At 44.1% G+C, this 20,438-nt stretch overlaps 1 pseudogene; it reads left to right on the top strand.

The window, feature by feature from the left end:
• The first annotated feature begins 4,456 nt into the window (after positions 1–4,456).
• Positions 4,457–5,414, top strand: LOC147711282 (uncharacterized; annotated as a pseudogene).
• Positions 5,415–20,438: the final 15,024 nt, after the last annotated feature.

Here is a 20,438-nt window from a genome sequence, read left to right as displayed (position 1 = left end):
TGTATTTCCTTGTTGGTAATTTATTTGAGTTCATTATATTTTTTTGCACAATGCTAGTCCCTAAAAATTCACGTTTTACTGAATGAGAATTTTCAGTCACGCTGGATGCAATCCTTAGAGTAAAGCCAAAAATGTTTGGTGCCCAAGTCCAAAATGCACCCCTATCCCAGAAAAGGCAAATGTGGGCCAGAACAGTTGACAGAGTGAATGCCGTAGCGAACAACCTCCGCACAAAGGAAATTAAGACGAGGTGAAATTACCTGCAGGGAAGGGTGCGTTCCATGGCTGTAGGCCAGCAGGACTGGTTGTGGTTCTCCCAGGCCCTCAATACCACTCATGCCCTGGGAGGAGAACGCCTTGCAGATCCTACATCCTGAATGACAGGAACACCTGGTGGAAGGGAGTCAAGTAAGTTGCACTTCGGAACGTCACAATAAACTTCAATGTCCTGGTTGTTCTCAGCTCAGCTGCTGCCAATGTGTCCTGCACATATTTTCCTAACATACAACCCTAAAAAAAACAGTATCAGATAATTATCAGATATTGCAATATGGTCGATCATGAGGAAGCTCCCTGGGCTAGGGATCGCCTTGCAAAGCCCTCCCATTGAGCCACCGAGCCATCACCTGTCTAGAGGCGGAGGAGGTGATCTTGCGATCTGCTTAGCGCATGACACAGCCCAAGGCAATGAACAGGGTAACACTATGACGGTTGTGGTAAAGACTGTGCAGCAACAAAACAAAGGAAAAGAAACCCAGGAAGTAATTCCCCTACTGGATGCCTGCAGACAGCTGCCAGCACTGGTACTCTTGTGTAGCTTGGGCTGTGACTCGCATGCCCTGCCTCCCTCGAAGAGCCCATCTACATACTGCTGGAGCGGAGGACAGAGAAAATGCGGTGACCATGTTGCTAGGGGAAGAGCCCTCTGCTGTCCATCTCTGCAACTATCCTCCCTCAGCTCAAAGTGCTAGTCCATCCCCAGTGCTGTGGACTGGCCACTGTGGCTCCCTGACAAGTCTGAACTGCTGTGAGACAGCAGGGGGAAGAAGTCTCACTTGGTGCACGCAGACGGTGACATGTCCTGCTCCTACCACACGGCCCAAGACTGCTGACCAAGACCCCAATCCCATGTTCCTCAGTAACGCGACTTGCTCAATGCTACAAGGCAGCCAGCCCTGATATTACAATGTTAGTCTACACTTTTATTCTTTGCTTAAATGCCCTTTTTGCGCACTTTACATTAACACGGATCTACACTGTGTTTATATGCCTATATGCTATTAAATGCATATATGCTCTCTGCTCATTTTAGATCTACTCTGTCAGCTGATGTCTGCACTATTATTCTTTGCCTGTACATGCTTTACTTCAATTTACATCAACATTAGTCTACACTGTAACTATTTGCCTGTATGTTACTATATGCCTATATTCTCTTTGCTCATTTTACTTCAATTCTGTTAGTTTATGCACTACCACCTTAAGTCGACACACCCCACTGTAAATATTTGTAACTATATTGACCACATTTTCTACTGTCTATCATACACCTCTTGAATATGCAGTTGCCATGTATCTTTGCTTACCTCCTGCATTGTGCCGAACCCATAGACTACTCCTGCTACCAGTACTGTTTATCGCAGATTTCTTGTGTCTACTGTTGCATTTAGCTTGGCACTCCCCAAATTAGTTCCTGAAGTTAGTTTGGAAAAATCGAATTTATCAGTACTATATGACCGAAACATTCACTTTGATAAGGAGAACATGGAATGTATAAAACATTTCCTGCAGGATATGGCAATGATCCTGCTGAACCTGAGCGCCGCTTTTGATACAGTTGCTCACCCATTCCTCATTCAGAGAATGAAGGAGGCAGGAATAAATGGAAATGCCCTCAAATGGCTAACAGATTTTTTAAAGTTCAGAAGCTTCCAAGTCCAGTTGGGCAACTCCATATCTGCAACCTTTGCACTAAGCTGTGGCATACCCCAGGGCTCCTCGTTGAGTCCAACTCTCTTTAATCGTTATGTTCGCACTCTGGCAAGAATTGTTCAACCATACGGGTTGGTTCTTCTTGTATGCATACAACACTTAGATTGTTGCCTCGCTCTCTACAGACATTAAGAACACCTTACAGCAGCTGAATGCTGGTCTCGAGCATGTTACTAGCTGTATGTCGGACAGTCATCTAAAACTGAATAGAGATAAAACAGAGTTGCTGATGGTAGGAAACAACCCATCCTTTGGAATTAGCTTAGTTGGCCGGATGAGCTTGGGCTGCTCCAGGCAACTGCTCCATCAGTGAGTTTGGTTTTCTGGATTGATGAAAGACTCACTGTGAAAACCCAGGCTAAAAATTTGGAACCATGCTGCTTCAGACTTCTTTGCGCCTTAGGAAAATTCTTGCGCTGTGTTCCAATCTGCCTGCACAGAATAGTAGTTCAGGCCTTATTAACTCGCGCTTGGACCGTGGGAATTCCCTTTGTCTGGACAGTCTGAAATAGGTCACCTGACTACAAATAATACAGAATGCAGCAGCACACACACTTCTCAGAATCCCCAAGCGCACATCAGCTGTCCCTGTTCTGGCCGCACTTTACTAACTGCCAGTCCAAAACAGAATACAGTTTAAGTCCCTATGCTTGGTTCATCGAGCCATACATGAAAAAGGACCCCATCCAAACCAACATCTTATCTCTCCCTATGCCCCCACATGAACCCTACATTCCGAGGGTCAAGGTTTTCTTATGGTTCTCAGGAGTAAGAAAGCAAAGAGAGGTGGAAGCTCCTTCAGATTTTTGGCTCCTAAGCTCTGGAACAAGCTCCCTTCCTACATTAGATAGGAAGAATCAGAAATCTCCTTTAGGAAACTACTGAAAACCAATCTAATCTAGGGACACACAGATATTCTTATTCAGGGCTAAAATCTTTCCATTGCTGGGAGTCCGGTTGGGTAGCCATGCACTAGATAAATTCTCAAAAATAGAAAATACACTATTACCTAAAGTCAACACACCCCACCATAACTACTACAGGACTATACCACCCACGTTTCCTACTGTTCATCATATGCTTCTCGTACACACAGTGGCCACATATCTTGCTTAATTTACACAGAAAGTATCTAGGAGTCCTAGATACTTTCTGTGTAAATTAGGTTATTGTTAGGGGCGCGTATCTAGTACCGAGTCGTTAAACTAGCCCTTGGACCCTCTTCTATGTAGTGTGTTTTATAGCACCTATCTTGCTTACCCAATGCAACTGTATCTACTCCATAGGCAACTTGTGTAAATGCTACTGTTCATCGTATATGCCTTGTTCATGCTGTTGAGGTGTATTTGTGCCTATGACATGTAATTGTACCTACCCCACATGGAACACGTGCAACTATCACTTCACCAACTGTTACTTTGCTTGTGTTGCTATGTATCTGTTCCTACTCCATGTAATTGTACTTACCCCATATGCTACTTGAGCAACTGCTACTGTCTACTGTATACTCCTGTGTATGTTGCTGCTGTATATTTATACCTACACCATATAATTGTACTTGCACCATATGTAACTAGTGCAATGGTTACTTTATTAACTGTTACCTTACTAGTGTTATTATGTATCTGCACCTATTCCATGTAACTGTACTTACCCAATATGTAAATCATCCATTTGTTAATTAGCCCACTATGCAAAGCACTCTGGAAACTTTGGGTCAAGTTTGCTCTATACAAAACTCAATAAATAAATATTATTGTTTATGTGAATGTATTGTGCTGCGTTTAAGAAAACTGTTGTAAATCTCCATTACATATCACATGATGGGATGGTACCTGAGTTACAAAACAAAATAGTCCATTACCCATATATGTGTCAAAAGGTAAGTGTCTGGCCCATTTCCACAGAATATTTTTCACTAGCCATTTTGCAAGTGTTGGGAAGTTGTCTTTGATAGGACTACAACTACAATGATGACCTGTTTCTATTTCTCTAAAGAACATTGCAATGTCATGTTGCTCATTCTCTCTTTCCTAAAATATTTCAACACATGGTAAAGTATCATGTAGTGATCAATCCCTATTCAATTCTCTCTTCTGAAAATGGTTGTGTTGTTTCCTGAATGTTCTCCAGTTCCACTCAACAAATTGCATTGATCTCATGAGTTTCACTAATCAAATTGTGTTGACACAAAATTTGTCAGGTATGCAAATGACTATGCAGAATATAAGTGGTACCTGCACAAATTGATACTGCACTGTTCACATGATGACTAATGCCAAACATCTATCCAAGTAGTGGAAATATGTTTTTCAGCCAGCTAGACCTTGGAATTGTCAATTACACATTTCACCTCTCCATAGTGTTTGGTTGAATGTTTGGGAGATGTCAGGTATACACCCTAATCACTTCATGAACATGGTTTGAAGTTGTACTGTTTGAAATTGATAAATGTTAGGGTACTATGTTCAATAACACTGGAAGCTATGATTACAATAATCTCTACCTATTTTGTCTTCTGGGTATCTACATTATTTTTCAGAAAAGATTAGAATGCACAATACACACATTTTTTACTAATAAGAATATTCTCCATTTCTAAATAGGTCAAACTGTCCGAGCACGTAGGCAGGTTCCAGCCACTGAAGGAACCTCCACTCCAGCCCAGGATCAAACATTCAGTGAGGACAGCACTCCTGGTGATGTGGAAGAGCTTGAGGAGCCTGGTACATCTGGTCAGTCTGAGCAGAAGTGACACTCCTTGCACCCACACTGACACCTCCCACCCCAGCTGTGACACCACAGCAACCTGAAGACTCCACTTCCTGTATTCATCCCACTATGACACTGATTGTGCACCCCCAAGTCCCGAGTGATGTTGAGACCACACCACCTCCAACTCACTCAGGACCCAGTCGGATGGGGCACACTGGGTCAAGGGCACAGGCTAGTGTGGTTAGGGGTTGTGGGAGAGTGTTTGTGGGCTAGCATACTGAGTCCACTGGGGTCACTTACACCCAGACCACCATCCATCAAGTCTTGAGACCCTACCATCAGTTCCAAGACATGATGGGCCAGGTACTCACTGAGCTCAGGGAGATGAAGCAGCTGCAGACGAAGCACAACCACCACATGGAGGCCCATAACTCTAATATTGGCAACCTCATGGGGGTGCTCCCGACATTTACACCCATGTATGCAGGGCTTTCCCAGCACCATCTATCCCTTCCTGTGGTCCTACAACATCTGAGCTATCTACATCAGCCACAGCCACTGGAAGGGAGGCCCTGACACCGGAAGAACCACTGCAGCCCCATAGGCCCCTGCAGCAGTGGATTCCTCCCTCCAGCAGGGGACGTCTACACAGATCACTAGGAGATGAGGAAGGCAAGACCTCTGCCACCACCAGCAAGAAACCTTGACACTATTTTCCTCCAATGTGTGCCTACCAATTAATCTGTGGACTATTTCTGGATACATTTGCCATTTGGATGCTAGTAGTATTTTAGACATTGGACTTAAAACAATTTTGGCTCTGCAACTATTGTTTCATTCACCATGACTGACATCTTCCCTTTTATGCTTTGCTTGTGTTATGTCCATCCTCTCTAAGTTCATCACGTTTGGTACAACTAAAAAAGTCAAAGACTGGTATTGTATATCTCAACTCTATCAAATCATTTGTTTTATTCCATCATAACTTGACAATGACAAAACATCAAAAGATAGTTCAACATAGATGATTTGCAAGCAGGTATTGTTGATTTCAAGTTCCCAAACATGACTCCTAAATATGTCAAACCATTCAATCATGAACTACTATATTTTACAATTTGACCAATACGTTTCTGTCAAAATTTGCATTAACATACCAATCCATGCATTACACTAATACCCAGTGCCAGTTTGCACATTTCTAGTTCAAGACCTTGCCAACATGGAAGGGAATATGTCCAAAACAATAAGATAACATAGGCAAATTATCATTGATATATGTTATCACCTGAAGCCATATCTGGCTCACATAAGGAATCCCACATCAATAACACCAAGAGTTAAAACCATAGCAGCACAACATTTAGAGACACAAGATCATTACAAACCGCTGTTCCATTATTTGGTGGAAGGTCACAACCAAGTTTCAGTGGTGTGCCGCAAGACGTATGCCCCACAATGATGTGACACATCAATACCCACATGCACTTTACACACAATGAGGATTAGACCAATGTGAAGGGAGAGTATCATGATTTGGCTCCACTACCACATATGTTTTGTGCAAATGAACACACACATATTGTTTTAGACCCAATACACAACAGAGAACAAGTCCAATGTAATCTTCAAATCTCCCATCCAATCACAGTGCAAACTGCCTTGGTACAAGATTTGTACATCCAAACTCTGTGTTTGTCTAAGGATCAACTCAGGTTCCCTTTGTACTTGGAAACAGCACCATATACCTGCAAATGTCACAACTGTGAAATGTCCAAATGAAGATGACAGGGTGAAGGAATCTAAAACAGATCTAAAATGAAAACATTACCAGTCACACAGAACATGATGGTCACATTACAAAGGCAACCTTTAGAGCACACCGCTTCACAAAACAATCAGGAATGACCAATGTAATTGAACACAGTATTCAATGTGTTCACACTTTGATCTACAAACACCTTTGGCCTGATTCTCCCTGAACTTTCTCTTCCCAACCAAGTTACACCACATACTTCTTTCATCACCACATCAATATTTGTTATAACTCATATCATCTTCATTTGGCATATTATGATCCTCATCCGGAGCCTCTTCATGATCTCCATCCCTGCGATATAAGAGAGGTTCTGTCACAGGTCGATGTTGTGGAGCATGCAACAGGCTACAATGTTCGGGGAGTAGAGGAGGGCTCTACCAGTTTTGTGCAGACAGCAAAACCTAGCTTTTAGGAGCCCAAAAGCCAGCTACACTGGCTGCCGTGTTCGTCCAATTCCCTCATTGAAGTAGACTTCCCCTGGCATTATTAAATTCCTCAGCGGTGCCAACAACCATGGTTGGTTTGGATAAGCTGAGTCTCCTAGATGGAAGACAAAAAAGGCCCAAAATAATCAAATATAATTCCAGATTGTGTACCTAACAATACCTCAAACATTATTTTCAAAGAGTTTACTGACTAACAAGCCAGGCCCTCTCAGGTACAAGTTGAGACATTTGCAGGGGTATAGGGCTGCTCGTTGCACAAAGGAATCATGAGCTGATTCAGGGAAACGGGCACAGACCTTTGTGAGCTGCAACTCGCACAGTGATTGAATTAAAGTTCTTTTGATTCCAATAGGCCTGTTCTCTGGCGTGTGGTGACACTAAGGCAGCATGTGTGCTATCAATGGCTCCAACAACATATAATGGGTGACCCAAACTGTAGAAGTCACCCTTCACATTGGCTAAATCCTCCTGCCGTGGAAACTGGATGAAGTTTTTGACGTGTCTCATCACTGAAGATAGAACTTCTTGTAGCACACCACTAAAAGTTGGTTGTGCTATACCACCAGACACTGCCACAGTGTCTTGTCAGGATCCTGTGCCACACAATGAAGTACAGACATGATTCCAAAAATTGGTGAAATGGATGCAGAATATCTGTTGTGAGGCTGTAGAACTGGCTCCAGATGGTGACATAAATCCAGTATAGTTTGTCTATCAACCTGAACTTCTTGATTATATCACTTTCTTTCAGGGTGGCAAGGTCTTGAAATGGGTGGTACATCAGAGGCTGTTATCTCCTCACTCTCCCTAAGTTCATATATCTACATTAGAGAAGCATGTGAAATTATTTTACATGATCCACAGCAACATATTTGATGAGTAACACAAAAGTCATGTATTTTGACAAAATATATATGGGTTGTAGCAACATTTGCTTTTTGTCCTTTAACCTTCACAAATGCCATTTATGGCCTTGAAATGAATCTGAAAACTAAATGTGTAAATAATACATTTCAAATGTATTTATAATTTTTTTTAATTTTACTTTTTATCTGCAAAAATACTATAAACGGAAGTGTGCACAACACAGCGCTAATACTGCATTTCAGCACAGTAACGCACTACACATAAATGTTTATTTAAAAAAACAAATATGTGTTCACCGCAGTGTGATTATTTGAACAAACTAGCCCCATTTGAAGTGGTAAACCCGCACTTAACAGTCACTAACACACTAGTTTGAAGTCCTAAAATGGTGTATGCCTGACCTCGCTGATAGGACATTTGAAATTAGATGGCGGCGGCGACAGTCGACCATGCAGTGAGCGGGAAACTCCTTGAAGGACACAGCCATAGGCTAACATTGGTGAAATTAATGGTAGAAGGCCAATGGCAGTTTCCAACTCTGCTGATCATTGCATATGTCGCATACGTGTATGTGGCGGTTGTAATAAGGTGCTTTCATTTCCCTATATCATCTAGCTAGGCCTGTCTGACTATGTATTCGTTTGAAGTAACTCCATGGTGATAGAACCTGGTGGTAGAGACTACTGGTTGTCTGAGTCAGTTGCATCTGACTGAGCCTTCTGGATGAATGAGACCGTTTTCTTCCTGGAATAAACTTACTTCAATATAACCCTGACTTCTCCATGAGTCCGATTAACTTGATTCTTCACCTCACTTGGCTCCTAATACTGCTGCTATCAAGACCTCCTCCACTTTTGCTGCTGTTTCTGACCTCTGGGAGCAACCATGCCAGGTCCAACAGATGGGACGGTAGCTGCCTTCATGCTGGAAGAGCTGCTGGCAAAAGTAGGTCCTTTCCCTTTATGGCCAGCTCTATGGCTCACCAGAGGAACAGGTGCATGTCTGGAATACATATGTGAATCTGTCTAACTGGCTCTTTTCTATTTACACATGCTGTCCCTTTGAGTTCCAGAGTGAAGAGTAGTGATAGTGATTGATGACAAGTGTCACATAATGTGGTCCTTACATAGGACAATGATGTTAGGGAATTGTATGCACTCTCCATTGTTCAATATACAACACCATCAATAGGTGTTGGATGTTTGAAGCCCTAGATTCAATACAGACAAACAAAAAGTCTCCATACCATTGTTTGTTCTTTCCTTTCATGTATCCATAATGGTTAATGCCCATGAGAAGTGAGACATATGGAAGGCCATCGCCAGGAAGGTGTGGACCCCGGGCGTGTTCAGGTGGTGCAGCATATATTGCTGCAAGAAGTGGGAGGACCTAAGAAGCTAGACTCATAAGATCACAGAAATCCAGCTCGTCTTCCAGAAGTCCTCCCAACGCGTGATGGGTGCACGCCATACCCTTTCCCCCCTAATGACCTGCATTCTTGTGGTAGCCTATTTGGAACTTGATGGGAAGTTTAAGGGCCCAACAGAAGCAACAAGGGGTAAGTTCTTCTCAGATTTACACGTTACAGGACTCATTTTTGGTTACAGCCAGTATTTTTGCCATCAATATTTAGGCCGACCCATGTCCAATGCTCAGGAAGAGTTTTTGAGGGTGTAAGTTTTGTACAAGATGGCTGTCTAAACTCCACACATTCATCATGTTGTTTGAGATCATTAGGGACAGTGTAACAAACAGGCAGCTGCTCTTTATTGTGTCAGGTGTGGGGCTCCTTCACTGATGTGGATGATGTTATGTTAGCCCTATTACAGGTGACATAGCATTATAGGGGGCAGATTTACAAGCCCCTTGCAACATTTTTGTATTGCTGTTGCATCACATTTGTGACACATTGGCGGCAAAAACAATGTGCCATATTGCAACACATTTACAATGTGACACATCTCGAGAGATGCGTCTCTTTATAAAGCCCTGCACCACATTATACCTGCGTCAGGTATATTGTATGTCGGGTGGGCGTTCTGAAGCAAGAAAGTCTTGTAATAGTGATGGAGTGCAGTCTACATGATTTCACTGTGTCACTTCTACAACGCCACTACGTCAAAACCTTCGCCTACTTAAAGCAGGCGTAAGGGGTGACACAGCCAATAGGTATAGGCATTCCTGAGCATTGCTGGAGTTGCGTTGTGCTTGCGACACGACTCCAGCAATGCATGACCTTTGCACAAACATATGCGTAATGCATGTTCTGCAATGCGCCCATGATGTCGCAAGGGTTTTTTTGTATGACATAAGTAAACTGATGCATCTCAGCTATGATGCATAGATGCATCCATTTCTTGCAAATCTGCCCCTAGGCACTTATGATTAAGGCTCCCGGTTTTCGGTTTAAATGGATTTTTACACATAAATATAGAAGGAGAAATATTTTTCTTTCATCTGTATTTATAAATAGAAATGGAAAATACGACCAAACCGGTATCAGAGAATTGCTTGGCAAACTGTTATTTTCTTTATTTTAAAACTGCTTATTGGAAGTGTGGCAATAATAAGTCATTAAACAAATGGTCCCTGAGTCTTGAAATCTTATTTATTAAAAGCAATACACAATATAGCAGTTAACACCTATAAACAATATTTACACGAAAGATGGTAAATTAAATTATGTTCATATTCATAGCATTGTTCTGTAGGTCTGTGGCTTCCCAAACCCTAAAATAAACAATGTTTATGCTTGAGCCCCTACAATGAAGTAATTGATACGTAAGGATTTGTTCAAGTTGACAGAGTGGAAGCCTGCGAACAAAACATTTATTTGGCATGGCATTAGTTCTTAAAGATTCTGAAACTGTAATTTTGAAACTAAATTTCATATTCTACCAATGCCCCTCAGTAAAGTTTTTTCAATGGCTGCTCCTTAAAAGAACAAAAAATACTTTCTGCACACAGAGTACTTCTGCTAAAGTAACAATCATAAGAACTTTCATTTTCCTGTTGAAGCTGCTCGTGTGGTTTTGCGACCCTTTTATCCATAGACATGTTTGGATTTTCACCGATACGTATGTGTTTTTCTAAATGTTTCGTTGGTAATAGTTGATTAAGTCTTGCTCCGTTGTAACCATTTACATTACGGCATGGTATGGGCCTGTAAAATCCGATTTCTTTCCCATAAAATGTATCTCATTGCCATTTGGATCCTTACAAGTAATATTAGGAGCTGGATAACATGGAGTATATGCTGTATAATTTGTGCATTTCACTGGTTCTTGTGTTGTGTAACTTATTTCCAGATCTTTTCAAATATGTTGTCCAAGCCAGAGCTACTCGCACTTAAAGGACTCTGTAGCTTCAACGAGCGCTAAAATGAAACTGAAAAAGCATAAGAGTTTTAACCCTGGCCACATCCAGGCGATCGCCATGGTGTACTGTGCTAGGTATGCAAGCACCACCGATCTCCTTTCAGCTTCTGGTCGGTCAGCCACAACGTGCCATTATAAAGACCCCTTCCGACGCAAAAGCTTCTGAAGTGGGCTGAGCCACTGTACGCGGGAGTGGAGGGGAAGAAATAAATTGATGAAGCCTTAGATGCACTCTAGTTGTTGTCGGAAACGGATGATACTACAATCTCGCTTCAGGGCGGGGTCGAGGTCTGGTGTCGGAGAGGCAGGGTCGGTGCAGAGCTTTTGATTACCTCTCTGCACTCCTATGAAAGACTGGGAAGTGCTACAGACAAATTCCTGACCAGTGGCCCGGAGTCACGTTGAGAAACAAAAAGAAATCTTTTGAATGTGACTCGAAAAGGGTTAAAAGACCGGCAGCATAAACACAGTAGGGGAATTCGGTCAGATTAACATTCGGATCTTTGCAGGCCGTAAAACGAAACTTTTGACCCTGACTTTGGTTGGCATGAAGAAACACAGCAAGAAAACAATAGCAGAATGTAAACATTCCTGTGAGGTGCATCTTGCCAGAGAAAGCCAGAGCATATCTGTAAACTCTTTTCAGAGTTAAAACATGTTTTGTCCTCCGTGGCCGCAGTTAAACTGCGTGATATAGCGCATGAATTCACCGAAAACGTCTTCAACAAACAGAACTTTTTTTTCTATATTCAGTAAAAGGTTCAATGCTACTAGGCAGTAAAAGGTAAAATAAGGCAAATGATACATGTTCAAGGCCCAGACTCTTCAATGCAGAGACTGTCTCTCCCTTCTGAAAAATGTATTTTGCATTAGCGAAGGAATTAGTTGAAAAAAAGTGTTTCAAAAGCTGCTAGCTCATGTGGGTGTTGATCATTCATTCATGCTTCAGAAGTGTGATGGAAATAGAGCCCGGCAGGACTAATGCAGGGCCTTTAATTTCTGAGGAGTGCAACTTAATTCCCACACCAGGCACATGATTTATTCTCAAGACTGCCCTATCCACATGGGAGATCGTGGCAAAAGGCGGATATGAGACAAAGGTGTTGGCATGACACTTTAAAGATCCTTGGTGGTCAGAAATAAGAGCCCGCTGCCTCAAAGGAGGTTGTTTGCTTGCTCAGCTGTGGACAGCAACTTGCACCACAGATCATGCTGCAGAGAGTAGAATGGAACTGGCAATAAGAGCAACGAGGCACCCAAAATATCTAAATTATCATGAAAGCTGTCATCTCTTTCATGCCCTCTTTGGCCAGGTCACTGACAGCGCACAGGTGCACTCGTCGAAATTCTAAATGTGTTTACATCTAATAATCATGGTTACTGACATAGTGTTTTCAATATTGTAACACAGCAGCAGCTCACAAATGTATTACATTCACTTAATTTGACGTATATATAAATATAGCTAAATATATAACAACCATGTGCACTGTCTATTTAAATAAACATAGAAAAATACTAGCTCCAGAGTTTTATCTTACTTGCGCCAAATATAAATGCAGATATATACAGATAAAATGACAAAAAAATAAATATGGATTAATACAGACGGAAATGGTAAAAAAAAAAAAAATACCACAAAACCCGGAGCCCTACTTATGATACAGTGGATGTACCAACCATCACATTGATAAGTAAGGATTCTACACAAACTAGAGTGCGCATGTGATCCAACATGACTAGTAACTGCAGAATTGATGGCTACATGTTGGTATCAAGACACATGCAAAATGTGCTCAACATCATAAATACTGTTCCATGCAAGTCAAACAGTGACAGATTTGCATGCTGTCTTACTGCTTCACAAATGTGTATGTAAGGCAGTCTGCTTTTGGCCAAATAATTGAGATAGGCATACCATTTTTAACCCCTTCGATGCTGATGACGGAGCGGTTCCGTCATCAGCATCGGTTGGGCTGTGCTGATGACGGAACCGCTCCGTCATCAGTACAGCCCTGGGGGGGAGCGCTGGCGCTCCCCCCCTTGTGCAGGGATCACATTTGTTTTTGCAGGGGTGGCAGCGGAAGACCTTCCGCTGCCACCCCCTGGCCCCCCCACGCTTCCTGGTGACGTCAGCGCGCACAGCGCGCGCCGACGTCATCAGGAAGCGCTGGACGCGCTGGAAGCCATTTGTTTCCAGCGCGTCCAGGAGCAAGGTGAGTGTTTGGTGCTCCGGTGGGGCGGGGGGGCCGGTTTTCGGTGCCTTGAGGCATCGGGGGGGAGGAAACTGTGTTTCCTCTCCCCTGATGTCCCAATGCAGGGCATTCCTGGTGCACGATCGCGCACAGCGTCGCGATCGTGCACCAGGAATGCCCCACTAGACACCAGGGAGTGATTTTGGGCATATGTTTTTGTGCAGGAAGCGACCCCTTGGGCAAGGGTCGCTTCCTTTGGCGGCCATAATATTATTCAGACTTTTCTGCCCCCCCCTGGGGCAGATCGGCCGTTTTTTTGGCCGATCTACACCCAGGGTGGGCAGAAAAGCCCACTAGAGCCAGGGATTACTTTTTTTTTGAAATCGGAAGCGACCCCTTGGGCAAGGGTCGCTTCCTTTTGGGGGAAAATAATTTTTCAGACTTTTCTGCCCCCCCTGGGGCAGATCGGCCGTTTTTTGGGCCGCATCTGGACCCAGGGGGGGCAGAAAAGCCCACTAGACACCAGGGATTGATTTTTATTTATAAAGGAAGCGACCCCTTGGGCAAGGGTCGCTTCTTTAGGGGCATAGAATATTTTTCAGACTTTTCTGCCCCCCCTGGGGCAGATCGGCCGTTTTTTCGGCTGATCTGCACCCAGGGGGAGCAGAAAAGCCCACTAGTCACCAGGGATTTGTTTTTATATGAAAAGGAAGCGACCCCTTGGGGAAGGGTCGCTTTCTAGTGGCCATAATATTTTTTTTAGACTTTTCTGCCCCCCCTGGGGGCAGATTGGCCGTTTTTTGGGCCGCATCTGGACCCAGGGGGGGCAGAAAAGCCCACTAGACACCAGGGAATAATGTATATTTATAAAGGAAGCGACCCCTTGGGCAAGGGTCGCTTCCTTAGGGGGATAAATAATTTTTCAGACTTTTCTGCCCCCCCTGGGGCAGATTGGCCATTTTTTGGCCGATCTGCACCCAGGGGGGGGGCAGAAAAGCCCACTAGTCACCAGGGATTTGTTTGTATTTTGAAAAGGAAGCGACCCCTTGGGGAAGGGTCGCTTCCAGGGGGCATTATAAATATTGTAGACTGTTCTGCCCCCCCCTCAACTTTTTTTACCGTTTATGGATCCAGGGGGGGTAGAAAAGCCCACTAGACTTCAGGGTTTTTTTTTTATAGGGAGCGACCACTTGGCCAAGGGTTGCTTCCTTGTGCCCATTTCAAAAGTATGTTCTGCCGTGTCTTTATTTGGGCTCTCTGCCCTCCGTAGAGTTGCTTCCAGGGGGCCCACGTTTATAATGATTTATAATCTCCCCCCCTTGGGGACAGACCCCCCATTTGTGACATAGCCTGTTGTAATGTGTGTTGTTTTTGTTTCTTCTAATGTGTATTGTTTTTTTTTCTCTTTAGAGTGTTGCAGTGTGCGGTTCCGTTACTGGTGGTTCTGTTGTTCTGCTGTTTCTGTAGTTGTATGTGTTTGGTAAGAGACCTCTTTTTTGTTCAATTGTACTGTGATTGTATTTTTTTGCAAAGTGTGTAGTAAAATATGAGTATGTTTGGTTTCTGTTTGTTGTGATTGTAAAACATGTTTTGCATTTGTTTTTGATGTGTCCTTCTGTAGATGTAAGTTTTTTTTCTTCTTCTTTCTAGTGGGATATCGTTGCCTCTTTGCTGTGTCTTTGCAGAGTAGGTGCTGGTGAGTGTAGTTGTGTCTTGTAAGTGAATTGTATATATTTTCAAAATTAGTTTTTTTTGAAAAAGGCTTACATTTTTTATCTTACTTTGCGCAGTGTTGGGGTTGTTGAGTTGTTTGTGCAGACTCCTTTATTTGTAAGGATAATGGCTAGCCGCCGGATTACTGCTCAGCAAGTTGTTGGATTGCTTTTTGATTCTTCCTCTGACCATGGTCCAGAGTCTGACTCTGATTCTGAACCAGAGGTGGGAGGTGAAGATTCAGGTAGTGAGTTTTCTCTACGCATGGCTTCATCTGATGATGAAGACACTCTGAGTGCTGATGAAGCTACTTTTGGTGTGGATGATGTGCCTGTGGTTGCGGAGGACGTTGCTGCGCCTGTGGTTGCAGAGGACATTGTTGTGTCTGTGGTTGCGGAGGACATTCCTGTGCCAATAGTGCGGCAAGAGACATCTGGGCTGCAGCCTGGGGTTGCTAGTATTCCAGTTGGTGCAGTGAGACGAGAGGCAGCTGGGCGGCAGCCTGCGGCTGCAAGACTTGATGTTGAAAGTTCTGACCTCTGGGTTGCACCAGGCATGGTGCAGCCGGCATTGCCTGAATTTACTGGTGTTCCAGGGTGTAGGGTGAACACAGAAAACTTTTTGCCTATTGATTTTTTCAAGTTGTTTATGGATGATGTGTTTGTGGCAGAGATTGTAGAGCAGACTAATTTGTATGCTGAAAATTTTTTGAGGGTGAACAGTGCCAGCCTTAAGCCCCACGCTAGAGCTACCCGGTGGACTCCCACAAATTTGGAGGAGATGAAAAAGTTTTTGGGTTTAACTTTTTTGATGGGCTTGCTTAGGAAACCATCAATGGCTTCATATTGGTCTACTAGTCCCTTGATGGCTACAGCTATATTTCCGGCAGTCATGAGTCGTGATCGGTATTTGCTTCTGCTTCGGATGATGCATTTTGTTGACAATAGTCTTGCTTTGCCACGAGATCACCCTGATTGTGACCGTCTTTTCAAGATTCGGCCTGTCATTGATCATTTCGTTGATCGATTTTCTGAGATCTTTTATCCTGGGAAAGAAATTGCAGTGGACGAGTCTTTGCTGTTGTTCAAAGGCCGCTTGGTATTTCGGCAATACATTCCTAGTAAGAGGGCACGCTATGGAATCAAGCTGTATATGCTGTGTGACAGTGAGACTGGATATGTCTCTAATTTCAGGGTGTACACTGGTAAGGAATCCAGGATTAACCCCCCTGGTTGTCCGTCGACTTTTGGAGTGACTGAGAAAATTGTGTGGGAACTTGGTCGTGGATTTTTTAACAAAGGCCATCATTTGTATGTCGATAACTTCTACACTGGTGTGCGGTTGTTCAGGGAATTGGGCAAAGTGGACACTGTTGCTTGTGGCACAATCCGCTCAAACCGTAAAGGTTTCCCAAAAGAACTTGTGTGTCAGAAGCTTGCTCGGGGACAGTGTAGTGCATTGCGTTGTGAGGAGCTTCTAGCTGTGAAGTTTTCAGACAGGAGAGATGTCTACATGTTGACTACAATACATGATGAAAGCACTGAACCGGTGACTGTTTGGGGTCAGGTTGCAGAAGTGCGCAAACCTGTGTGCATAATGCACTACAATAAGTACATGGGTGGTGTTGACAGAGTAGATCAGAGGTTGGAACCGTATGCTGCTCTTCGTAAGGCTTACATTTGGTACAAGAAGTTGGCTATCCATCTTTTCCACTTGGCAACCTTTAATGCTTTTGTTGTATTCCAGAAATCTTGTCCCCAGTCAAAGATTACTTTTGAAAAGTTTCAGGAGTCTGTAATAGGCAGCCTTGTTTTAGTTGAACAGGCAAGTGTTCCTAGAGTTGGAGTGGTGGAGGATATTGCCAGATTGAAAGATCGCCATTTTCCTGGTCAAATTCCTCCTACAACCTCAAAAGACTTTCCCAGTCGGAGATGTAGAGTCTGTTGGCGAAGAGGTTTGCGGAAGGAGGTTCGTATGTACTGCCCTGACTGCCCTTCAAACCCTGGGCTGTGTGTACCTGCTTGTTATAGATTGTACCACACGCAAAAGAATTTTTGGGAGTATCAATGAGTGGTAAAGTGAACTGGTTGGTCTTATTGTTCAGTTTCAAAGTTTGCATTTGTGTAGTCTTTTTAGTGTAGTTGTTGAGTTAGTAGATTTGTATCAATTTGCAATTTGTTTTTGTTTTTCTTTTATTTTCAAAAAAAACTAAAGTATGATGTTGGTTTGCGTGTAGTGTCCATTGTCTGACGGTGTGCATGGTTTGGCGCTTGGCTGCCGGTGTCTGTGGACTGGTGCTTGTCTGGCGGTGTGCGTGGTCTGGTGTTTTGTTGGCTGTGTGCGTGCTCTTGCGCTTGCCTGGTGTTGTGTTTGGATTTGTCCTTGGCTGGTGGTGTGCGTGGAGTGGCGCTTGGCTGGTGGTGTGCGTGGAGTGGCGCTTGGCTGGTGGTGTGCGTGGAGTGATACTTGGCTGTCTGTGCACGAAGTGGTGCTTGGCTGGCGGTGTGTGTGGAGTTGCGCTTGGCTGGTGGTGTGTGTGGAGTGGTGCTTGGCTGGTGGTGTGTGTGGAGTGGCGCTTGGCTGGTGGTGTGCATGGAGTGCTACTTGGCTGGCGGTGTGCATGGTCCGGTGCTTGGATGGTGGTGCGCGTGGAGTGGCGCTTGGCTGGCGGTGTGTGTGGAGTGGTACTTGGCTGTCTGTGCACGGAGGGGTGCTTGGCTGGCGTTGTGTGTGGAGTGCCGCTTGGCTTGCAGTGTGCGTGGTGTGTTGCTTGGCTGGTGGTGTGTGTGGAGTGGTACTTGGCTGTCGGTGTGCGCTGAGTGGTGTTTGGCTAGTGGTGTGCATGGTCTGGTGCTTGGGTGGTGGTGTCGGTGGACTGGCGCTCGGCTGGCGGTGTGTGAGTAGTTACTTTGGTCACTACACACACTGCTAGGTGAGTGACACTCCACGCAGTCCATCATTTTGTGTTGTTGAAATGTCAGAAATGTGGGCGTGTGAAAGTGATGGGCCCTTGAATGGCGCTGTCTGCTGGTGTGAGTGTTGAAATGTGATGGGTCCGCGGCTGGCGGTGTGAATGTTTTGTATGTGTCACACGTACGAAAGGTGTATGAATGGCCTGTAAAGAGGTTGGTGCCTTGACGTGGCTTTACAGCTCACGAGCTGTGAGTCAGTGGTTCAGTTTATCATACTTTCAATTATACGCAGTGTATTTCATTTTTTTGAAATTACTTGCAAATACAATTGTATGTACAGAATCATCACTCACCCTCGTGCCAAATCCAACCAGAATGTGTGTGTGCTTGCGGATTTGATGGCTGTGCAGTAATGTTTGTCTTTTATCTCTTTCTGAAGTAGGGTGTACCTTGTCCCTTATTGTGATTGTTGTAATGTGTTGCTGTTCTTTCCGGATGGTGTCAATGGTCTGGTTTGTATCAGGTATGAAAGGCGCGTGAATGGCCTGTAAAACGGTTGGTGCCTTGTCGTGGCTTTACAGCTCACGAGTCGCGAGTCACTGGTTCGGTTTTTATGCATTTATTTATTGACAGAGCATTTCATTTTTTGAAATATCTTGTTAATTAAATTTTATGTACTGAACCATCACTCGCCCTCGTGCCAAATCCAACCTGTATGTGTGTGTCTTTGAGGAATAGTTAGCCGTGCCTTGAATGTTTGACTTTTGAGTAACTCTGTTACGGTGTACATTATAGCCATAAATAACTTACTAAAATTAGTTATTATTGTTAAACCATGGAAGTATATGGTCATGTCTTTCTGGTGAATTCTATTGTTGATTTTTATCCAGAATCTCCTGCAAACTTGAAATTGTCTGTCACAATTTCCTTGAATCACACGCTCTCACATTGAAAACTTAATTCTCCACCGTACAATTTGAACCGTTTCCTGTTGCAGCCACTATGCCTACCCACGCAAGTGAGGTACCATTTTTATCGGGAGACCTGGGGGAACGCTGGGTGGGAGGAAATTTGTGTGAGCCCAGTGATGCCACGCTTTCCCACACAAAAAAAGTGTGTCAAAACTGATTTTTCCATCAAAAATTGAGGTTTGCAAGGGATTCTGGGTAAAGGAACGTTGGAGGATCCACACAAGCCATACCTCCTTGGAAGCCCCCGGGTGTCTACTTTTCAGAAATGTGTGGGTTTGGTAGGTTTCCCTAAATGGCCGTCTCGCACGGGGCCAAAAACCCAGGTAACCCCTCTTGCAAAAGCTGGTGGGATTGACATTCAATACCACCAGCTTTTGAAAGAGGGGTTACCTGGGTTTTTGGCCCCTTGCGAGACGGCCATGTAGGAAAACCTACCAAACCCACACATTTATGAAAAGTAGACACCCGGGGGCTTCCAAGGAGGTATGGTTTGCGTGGATCCTCCAACGTTCCTTTACCCAGAATCCCTTGCAAACCTCAATTTTTGCAGAAAAAGTCAGTTTTTTCACACTTTTTTTGTGTGGGAAAGCGTGGCGTCACTGGGCTCACACAAATTTCCTCCCACCCAACGTTCCCCCAGGTCTCCCGATAAAAATGGTACCTCACTTGCGTGGGTAGGCATAGTGGCTGCGAAAGGAAATGGTTCAAATTGTACGGTGGTGAATTTACAATACCAAATTGCAAAACAACCTTGATTTTGGGGGGGGGGGGGACCTGAGTTTTTGGCCCGGGGCTCGGTGGTATTCTTTGGAAAGTACAAAACCCAAACAGTTCTGAAAAGTAGACCCCCGGGGGAGTCCAGGGAGGTATGGCATGCGTGGGTCCCCAAACGTTTTCCTACCAAGAACACCTTGCAAACCTTAAAATTAGGTAAAATAATCACTTTTTCAAACTTTTTTGCGTGGAATCACCGTGCCGGCAAAAATGTCCTACCACCAAGCGCTCCCCTTGTTCTCCCGAGTAAAAGGATACCTCACTTGTATGGGTGCCCCAAAGCAGAACAGGCCAAAAACGAATGTTGAAAAAAATAGTATTTCAGTGTAACAAATTAAGCCCCCCTGCCTTAGTCACAGGCCTTTGGCCCACCCACACAAGTGAGGTATCATTTTACTCGGGAGAACAAGGGGAACGCAGGGTGGTAGGACATTTGTGCCGACACGGCGATCCCACGCAAAAATGTATGGAAAACTGTTTTTTTAACCTAGATTTGTGGTTTGCAGGGATTTCTGGTTAGGAAAACATTGGGGGACCCACGCATTCCATACCTCCCTGGACTCCCCCGGGTGTCTAGTTTTCAGAACTGTTGGGGTTTGGTAGTTTCCAAAGATGCCCGCCGAGCCCCGGTCCAAAAACTCAGTCCCCCCCCCCCAA

Source organism: Lissotriton vulgaris, chromosome 5 (genome assembly GCF_964263255.1).
Source record: "Lissotriton vulgaris chromosome 5, aLisVul1.2, whole genome shotgun sequence".
NCBI lineage: Eukaryota > Metazoa > Chordata > Amphibia > Caudata > Salamandridae > Lissotriton > Lissotriton vulgaris.
This window is presented reverse-complemented; position numbering and strand designations above follow the sequence as displayed.